Here is an 8,859-nt window from a genome sequence, read left to right as displayed (position 1 = left end):
CATTACTAAGAATTCATATTGTCCGTATCTTGTCCTGAATGCTGTCTTTGGAATATCTTCTTCTTTGATCTTTAATTGATGGTATCCTGATCTCAAGTCAATCTTTGAAAAGCACTTTGCTCCTTTCAGCTGATCAAATAGGTCATCTATTCTTGGTAGTGGGTAATGGTTCTTAATCGTCACTTTATTCAACTCCCGATAATCTATACATAACCGCATACTTCCATCTTTCTTCTTTACAAAAAGAACAGGTGCTCCCCATGGCGACGTACTTGGCCGTATCACTCCTTTGTCCAACAATTCTTGTAGTTGACTCGCCAACTCTTTCATTTCTGCTGGTGCCATCCTAAATGGGGCCTTCGAAATTGGTTTCGTTCCCGGAGCAAGGTTGATCTCGAACTCGATTTTTCGATTTGGCGGTAAGCCTGGTAGTTTGTCTGAAAACACATCTTGGAATTCTTGACTACGGGAATATCTTCTATGCTGGGATTGTCCTTTTCTGAATCCACTACATAAGCTAGGAACGATTCACAACCTTTCCTAATTAACTTCTTAGCCTGGACAATTGTAAGAAATAGTTGCTCTTGCCTCTGTCCCTTATATACTACTTTCTCTCCACTCTTCGTCTTTAAATACACCTTCTTGGACTTACAATTAATCTGGGCGTTATTCTTCCCTAACCAATCCATGCCTAAAATTATATCGAACTCTCCCAACTTTAAGAGTATCAAGTCGGCTGAAAATTTATACCCTGAAATACCAATCTCACACTTTGGACAGAGTTGACTCACAGGAATCTTCTCTTGATTCGCAATTACCACATTTACTACTTCATTCATAACCATTTTATCACATTGAAGTTTATCAACAAAATTTTTTGATATGAAAGATCTCGTCGCTCCAGAATCAATCAATAATTTAGCTTCGACATTATTTAGTAAAAGTGTACCTGCTAACACCTCAGAATTCTGAACAGCATCCTTCATTTTTAAATCGAATGTCCTTGCTGTTGCTTGCGGAGTTGTTGTAGGCGGTGGAGGTAAGGCCAATACCTCAGCTGGCACGCTTGCACTGGTACTTGCCACGTTCATCAGAGCTTTGACCGGTCCGGTTGACTTGCACTCCCTAGCTATGTCTCCAGTCTTTCCACACTTGTAGCATGTAACTCCCGGCTTCAGCATCTTACACTCGTTTACCAAATGTCCCTTCTGGTTGTACCTATAGCATATCATGCTCAGCTTATTACACACTCCGGGGTGCCTTCTTCCACAATGCTTGCATTCTGGTCTCTGAAATCTGTTTTCTCCAACTTGTCCTTGGCTTGCCTGGTTGTTCCCCTTTGATTCTTGTCTTTTGCTCAAATTTCCCTTCTTTTAAAAATTTTCACCTTTATGGAATCCAATCCTCTTCATATTCCTGTCTTGTGAGTTTCCGGCTTCAGACTTTTCTCCATATAATGGAACCTTTCTCTTCTTGTTATCCCTTTTCTTCTTTGACTGCATCCTATTACTCTCAATCAGAGCAGCCTTCTACACTACACCTGCATAAGTATCAAGCTCAAATATAGACACTCTATCTCTGATCCAAGACTCTAATCCTTGTTGGAATCTCTTTACTTTTTCCTCCTCACTGCTGGTATACTTTGTTACAAACCTTGACAACTCTGTGAACTTCTTCTCATACTCCAGTACAGACATACTCCCTTGCTTCAGTTCAAAAAATTTAAGTTTTATCTGATTCTGCATGTACTTAAGGTAATACTTTTCCAGAAATAACTTCTTAAATCTTTCCCAGGAAACTTGCTGATTTGCCTCCATAGCTTTCACTGAATCCCACCAATAAATGACTTCGCCCTTCAGGAAGTAAGTAGCATATGGTGTCTTCTGATCGTCCCCTAACTGTACCAATTCAAAAGCTCTTTCCATTTCCTTAATCCATGTGTTTGCTATTATTGCATCAGTGGTATCATGAAATGCAGGTGGATTCACATTCTGAAAAGCCTTGAAAGTAACAACTTGTCGAGGTGGTACTGGTGGATCAGGTGGTTGGTGTGGTTCACGATTATCTTGGTTTTCAAATTGTTATTGAAGAGTTAGTTGTTGTTGAGCTATAGCATTTGTTTGCTGTTGTAAGGTTTCCAATAATCGAAGAATGTTTGGATCTGTGGTAGATGTGGTTGTTGGGTTCTTCTTTTTGGGTGGTATGATCCTGAAATAAGAGTTACGTCAAAACATGTATGAATAATGAGATAATTCGAGGGTGTCGCATGGCATTCTTATTCATATATGAGGTAAAGTTTCAAGTTAAACGAATAGGGTGATGCATATAAAGGCGTAAAATAAATAATTGAAAGTAAACAGAACAATAGTGCATAATAATTGAAATTTAAGGTCACAATACATCAAGATTAGAATAAGGTCTGAATTTAGGAATAACGTGCTTATTTAAAGGAACAACAGGGAGTTCTACATAGTCCGATAATATAACAACATGAAAAGTAGATAATGGAAAGAACTAAGGCTCCACTCCATCAGAACGGGGTTTGGTAGTCTTCTCCTCTCGAAGCGTCTTCACAATACTCTGGAGCTCATCCGCCACCATCTGGATGATATACTGGCTGGTACGGTCTCGGTGCGATGGCATCTCCTCAAGCTTAGTGTTGACGTACTGAACCAAAGTCTCAAGTCTCGTAATCATCTGCTCCTTAAGCTTCCATTCATAGTTTCTGCTGTCTGGATACACGTTCTTCAATCGGTCTATCAGTCGGTCGTACTTGCCCTGAAACATGTCAAACTCGCGCCTCAACTCAGAGGATGACGAGGAGTGCGCCCTTTGCTGACAAACCATACATATATATATATAAGAGGAGTATTAATAATAAATTTACTTAACCTACTCTCTCGCATAATATCTATAACTTATACATATACCCTATAACCTATTTGGGTTGTCCAGGGACTCTAAACCGTAGCTCTGATACCAAAAACTTTCACACACCCAACTTAACAATACATAATATAATAACTATTACAATAGTTAAAAGAAAGTAAATACAACCGAATCCAAAATCTTACAGTTTAGGGTTTGGATCAGCCCAAAACTATTAACTATTACAACTGGTTTTAATATCGAGTCCTCACACAAAACTATCTCTTGTTCTACCTGAGCTCGAACATACGCATCGACATCGCAAGTCTTACGTGCTGTCTGCTTGAATCTAACCATAGCTGCTAGCGGTAATATCAGGGGGAAAACAAGTAGTGAGCCAAATGCTCAACAAGTGCTAAACAATACGGTACAAAACATAAATCGAGATATATTAAAGAATAACAATATGAAAATAGAGCTAATAATAATAAGAGATGAACTTTTGGGTGATGGCATCATTTGTATGTATCAAAACATTTCCAAAATCATTTCTTAATCAAAAACCATTTTATGACACTACGGATTACAGCCGGTGATCAGCCGCGAAGTAATCCCGAACCTCGCTGGGTTCTAAAACATTAATGGGATCCCTAGGCAACTTTTAAGCCTACAATTTATGTGACGACCTCAATCTCGGGGTTAGGAAATGAGGACTCACACACCTCTAATCTACTAATTAAATATGCATAAACCCCGATTAACTACTAACAGGATCAACATGATAAAGTATGAGACAAGATTACAACTACCAATCACAGAATATAACTTACAAACCCAAAATATTATTAAATAATCAATATCGATTCCGGCTGGGAACCGACAGATAACCCATTATATCTTTAAACACCACTTTCTAGGCGCGAGCTCACTCATAACCTGTACTACCTGCTCTGGCAACTGGAAGCCCTCAACACGGTAGGGACCACCAGGTACGCTCTTACGAGCAGTGCGCCTAAGCCTGGTCATCTTCTTGCTTAACTGCCATGGTTAGATTAAGACAAAACAAGTGAGTAGAAAACTCAGCAAGTAACTATATAGCAGTTCTACAATATCAATTCTCAATATACTTTGAACAAACTAGGGCATTCTATTTTAGCTAATCTAGGTGGCAGATTTCCATATATTTATTTTTTTGTTTTCTTTGAGATAAGGAAAGGGTATCCGAAGAATAGTTGGGCTTTCAAGAAACAAAGCTCGAAACAGGGCAAAAGCCGACATTCATCACAATTCATTATAGGATCAAAATAGATCTTTCGATAGAGGAAAGCAACAGTATTCAAGATATAGAATCATTCATATGATCAACAATTTCAGGAATCAGGGTTCTGAGCTTTAAGCTCCACAATAACATAATCAACTCTTTTCAAAACAGTATAAACCATTTTCATTTCCAAAAATCAATTTACTGAATAAAAGTTTCAGTTCCCTTTTTAAATAATCATTTAGAACCCTTGATTGGATCACTTATCTTTCCATTTCATTATATACAGGTGATCAGCCCGTATCGACCTCCATTCCGGTCTTTAAGGTACCATTCGGCATAATTTCAGCCTTAAATTGGACTAGTCCCACTAGCCTCTTACCATGACTGGACTAGTCCCACTAGCCTCTTACGTCTCAATCCAATCCATCAGGAATTCATTTGGAAAACCTTGAGTTGGAAAACAATAGGTTTTCTAAAATTCATTTTATCATTACCAAGCCTTTGAAATCATTCAGACTCTTTCAAGTCGAAACTCATTCTTAATTCAGATTTTAAAGAAACAAAGTTCAGGGAGTGAATCAAAGATACGCAAAGAACAATTCTCAAGAATTCTGTATCAAGGATAACAAGGCACTAAATTTGAAGGATCAGAAATAACTTAGGGATCATTAGGGCGATCAAGAGAAACAGGGTATCATTAACAGAGTTATCCAACTTAATTTAAAGGTTCAATATGATTCATGGCATTATAGGAATCTTAAACAGAAAGACAGATTATCAACGGGTGAAATCAATAGGATTATCAATAACAGGTTATCAAGAACAAAGGGTACTTCAAATCAATATCAGGGTTTCATAAAGCAAGGGTTTTATACTTTAACAGTTCCATACTCTACATGGTATGAACAATATTTCCTTTACAATTATTTATACAAGTAATCAGAGTTACTTGCCTGAAATTGCTTTCCTGAGGGTTGAACTACTGCCACCTAGTATACTTTTCCCTTTCCTAGCTCGAATGCCCTCACGCTCCGAATCTACAATAAAAACCAAAATCTTAATTAGATTCCCAACTCTCGTTCCCGGAACGATCACTCTATATGATAACTCGATTATATTCTTGACTCGAACTATACGAGTATAGCTTATACACATAAGCACATAACACATAACACAATCCTTTCTCGTAGTTTTTATATCCTTATATATCTAGCAATCAAAGCGTACTCGCTTGACCTAGGCTATTTCTCAAATCACACTAACACGACTCTTTTACGAGTACTAGACCCTATTTACAACCAAACATTTACGTGCATACTTTCACATATATCAATCGACTTCATTCCCTTTTCTTTTATTCCTTAATTCGAACCAAAACAACAATCCAATCAGGAAAAATCAAAGATTTTCACATATAACACTCAATCATTCTTTCAATTACCAAAATCAAGTTTTGACCTTTATTTCTTATGGCCTATTCGACCTTATTGCAAATACCCACCATAAAATCAATCAAATACTCACTTTAATTCACATAAACACGTATCTCATTCAACAACCTTTAAAGAACCACTCTCTCTTCTTTTAATCATAAAAATCCGAACCATAATCATACATATACAATCAAATTTCTCAAAAATCACACCATACAATTTTAGTTCTAGCATGATCCAACATTTAAACTAGCACCATTTTCTTCATTAGTCACTAAGATTTTTAGCAAACATCAACTCAATTCTCTTTTTAAGCCTAAGACCCATTCGGGTTTATCAAGAAAACACACATGCAAAGATCAATCTTGACATGCAAAGTCTTATATCACATTTTCAACTTGTTTTAAGCCTTAACTTAGTCATTAATCTCATTTTCATCAAGATTTCCGAAGCACAAAGCCAAACATCACCTAATGACTCAAACCTTAATAAAATTATTTAATCAACATGCATGCATTCACTTAATCACAAATCAATCTCTTCTAAACCCATTTTCTATTCGGCAAAAATTCAAAAATCACAATCCAAGAACCAAACAATGACATGCATCACTAACTCCTCTTTTAAATCAACATGCAACTCTATTTCTTACTAATTAAACTTAGTTTACACCAAGATCAAGTCACAAAATTCAATTCCCTTTTTATTAGCATAAAAGCCGAACCAAAACCTCAACATGAAATCTTCAAATTCGATTTCTTAAGCATCCAATCAATTACACAAGTCCACATACTATTAAAACAATCATAGCAATCCTTTTATCACTTAAATTTCAAAAGAAATCCAAAGCCCTATTTGAATTTTTCAAGAATCCAAGACATGCAAAGGCTACATACAAGTTTTAAAGTGCATATAGCTCAAAAATCACATTATTTACTCAAAATCCTACCGGCTCTCCTTGGGATCATGGCCGGTGGTGGTCGAACTTAAGAGTGCCCATAACGGGTCTCCTCTTGAGTTTTAAACCATAAAATCACTTGAATCTACTCTTATGATCATATATCAAGAAATTATATTTCCTTGAACATAGCCATAGAGATGGAACCATAAACACTTATACAAACACTTACATGCAAGTGAAATCTAAGAAGTATACCGAAAATGGAAGCTATAGATGGTTATATCTTTGAATTTGGATGAGTATTTGTTGTTGCATGCAAGAGAGAGAAAAGAGATGGGGAGAGAGCCGAGAGAGAGAGTGTCCGAGAGAGAGAGAAGAGAAAAAGAAGAGAGAAAAGAGTGAGTGTTCGGCAAGAAGAAGAAAATGAGGAAGGAAGGGAGTATTTATACTCCACCAAGATTAAGGGCAAAATAGTAATCTAATAACTCCCTTTTTAGTTTGCATTTTCTTTCTCTTTTTACTTAATTGCAACGAAATTCAAAATAAAAATATTTCTCTCTCGGAAAGTCAAGAATTATTGAAAATGACATTTTTAATGCGTAGGCCTCGAAATTAGCTTTTTATCCATTACTCATAATAAGAATTTGAGCGAGCGGTTGATTTTATATGAATTTCGCAAACTCGCTTTAATAAATACCTTTTCCACATAAAATCGATTTAAAAATGCAAAGATCAACAATTAAATTCACTTATCATTTTTAAAAAGTCTCTAAGACCTCTACGAAGATAACAGAACAAATCCCATATTTTTATCCGTCTCAGATGATTTTATAAAAATGCACGAAGGTTAATTAAACCTTTACTTAAATCACATAATTCCTTTAAAATTCACAAAAATTGACACAGATCATACAGTCATGCACACAGGCAAGCAATCACACATATACGATCATATAATGACTTAGGTCTGATTATAAATTTATTCTTCTTTAATCTTTATCCTCTTTTACGCGTACCGGGTCAGTTCATCCCGACGGCCCGACGCTCAGCGTTTCGATTACGCTTCTCATTATCATTATCGACTGACACGTCACTTAGGACAAAACACTTTACTGACACATTCATTTCATTCAATCACACATAATTCCCCTTTTATATATTCTTTAGCTCTTTAATGGAACGGGTTCCGTTCTACCTGACGGCCCGACAACACAGCTTACTTCTAAGCTGACTCTTTAAATTGGAACGTTTTTATCCACGCTCCTTAACTCTAGTATACAGATAAGACAAATAATTACCACTTAATCACATAATTATAATCTCATCACATAACACATACTTTACTTTCTTAATTACGACGCAAAATTCTCGGTCATTACAATTTAAATGTGGAAAGGACTCGCGTCTCAGCCCATATCCATAATTTAAAGAAAACCTTTATCCCCCTTTGGGACTGAAAATCCAAATTTTAATCACTTCAAAAACTGATGCCGATTGACAATTAATTTCTTGAATAATAAACAATTTTATCAAGGGGTATGAATCCACTAGGCTTTACTCTATCAGGGTAAATTGGAAGGTTTCTATTTACAAGGACTTTGACAAGGATATTTAGTAAGGTTATCGGGTAATATGGAAGAGTAATGCCAGACTAGGCTTAAAGCAATAGTTTCAGATAAGGTATAGGTATTAAAATATCAAGAATATAAGCAATACTGGTTCCAGGTATGATATAGGTGTTAAAATACAAAGAATGCGATCATCAACTCAAGGTATTACAGGGTATCAAGCTTTAGGGTAAGGATAGGGTTATCAAGCAATCATTAACAATCTTTAAGGAATGACTGGCTTCTAGGCTTCAAGCTGAGGTTACTGAGTATAACTTACACATGGTTCGACATCACAATTACTTTGGTATGCTAGCATAATATGACATTTGATCTACTTTCATAATAATCTACAAATGAGGCTAAATTACTTGCAATAGACACTTGAGGGTTCATGGCATTTCTATATAATACGAAGATAGGTTTGAGAACCACTTGGTTCATGTATAACAAGATAAATCAGAATACTCGCATCATATATAGGAACTAGTTATCACACATTTGTAATGTAGACTAAAAAGCAGGTTAAATCACTTGCCTGGAGAAAGGCTAGACTAGACTGGCAGGAGCAACTAGAAGCTTTACTCGACCTTTATGGCAAGTTTACCCTCGTCTCGAGATCCTACACAAATAATAATAACCTCATTATAATATATTCTCACCAACTCAACCTATTTGCAAACCGAAATTAAACACATTGGAACTTAGGCCTATACACACGCAATTTATAATCACCTTATAAATATAATAGTACACATAGCCACATATGCTTACATACCATATTTA

Source organism: Apium graveolens, chromosome 3, assembly GCF_009905375.1.
Source record: "Apium graveolens cultivar Ventura chromosome 3, ASM990537v1, whole genome shotgun sequence".
In the NCBI taxonomy this organism is placed as follows: domain Eukaryota; kingdom Viridiplantae; phylum Streptophyta; class Magnoliopsida; order Apiales; family Apiaceae; genus Apium; species Apium graveolens.
The sequence above is the reverse complement of the archived record's forward strand: the minus strand, read 5'-3'. Positions refer to the sequence as shown.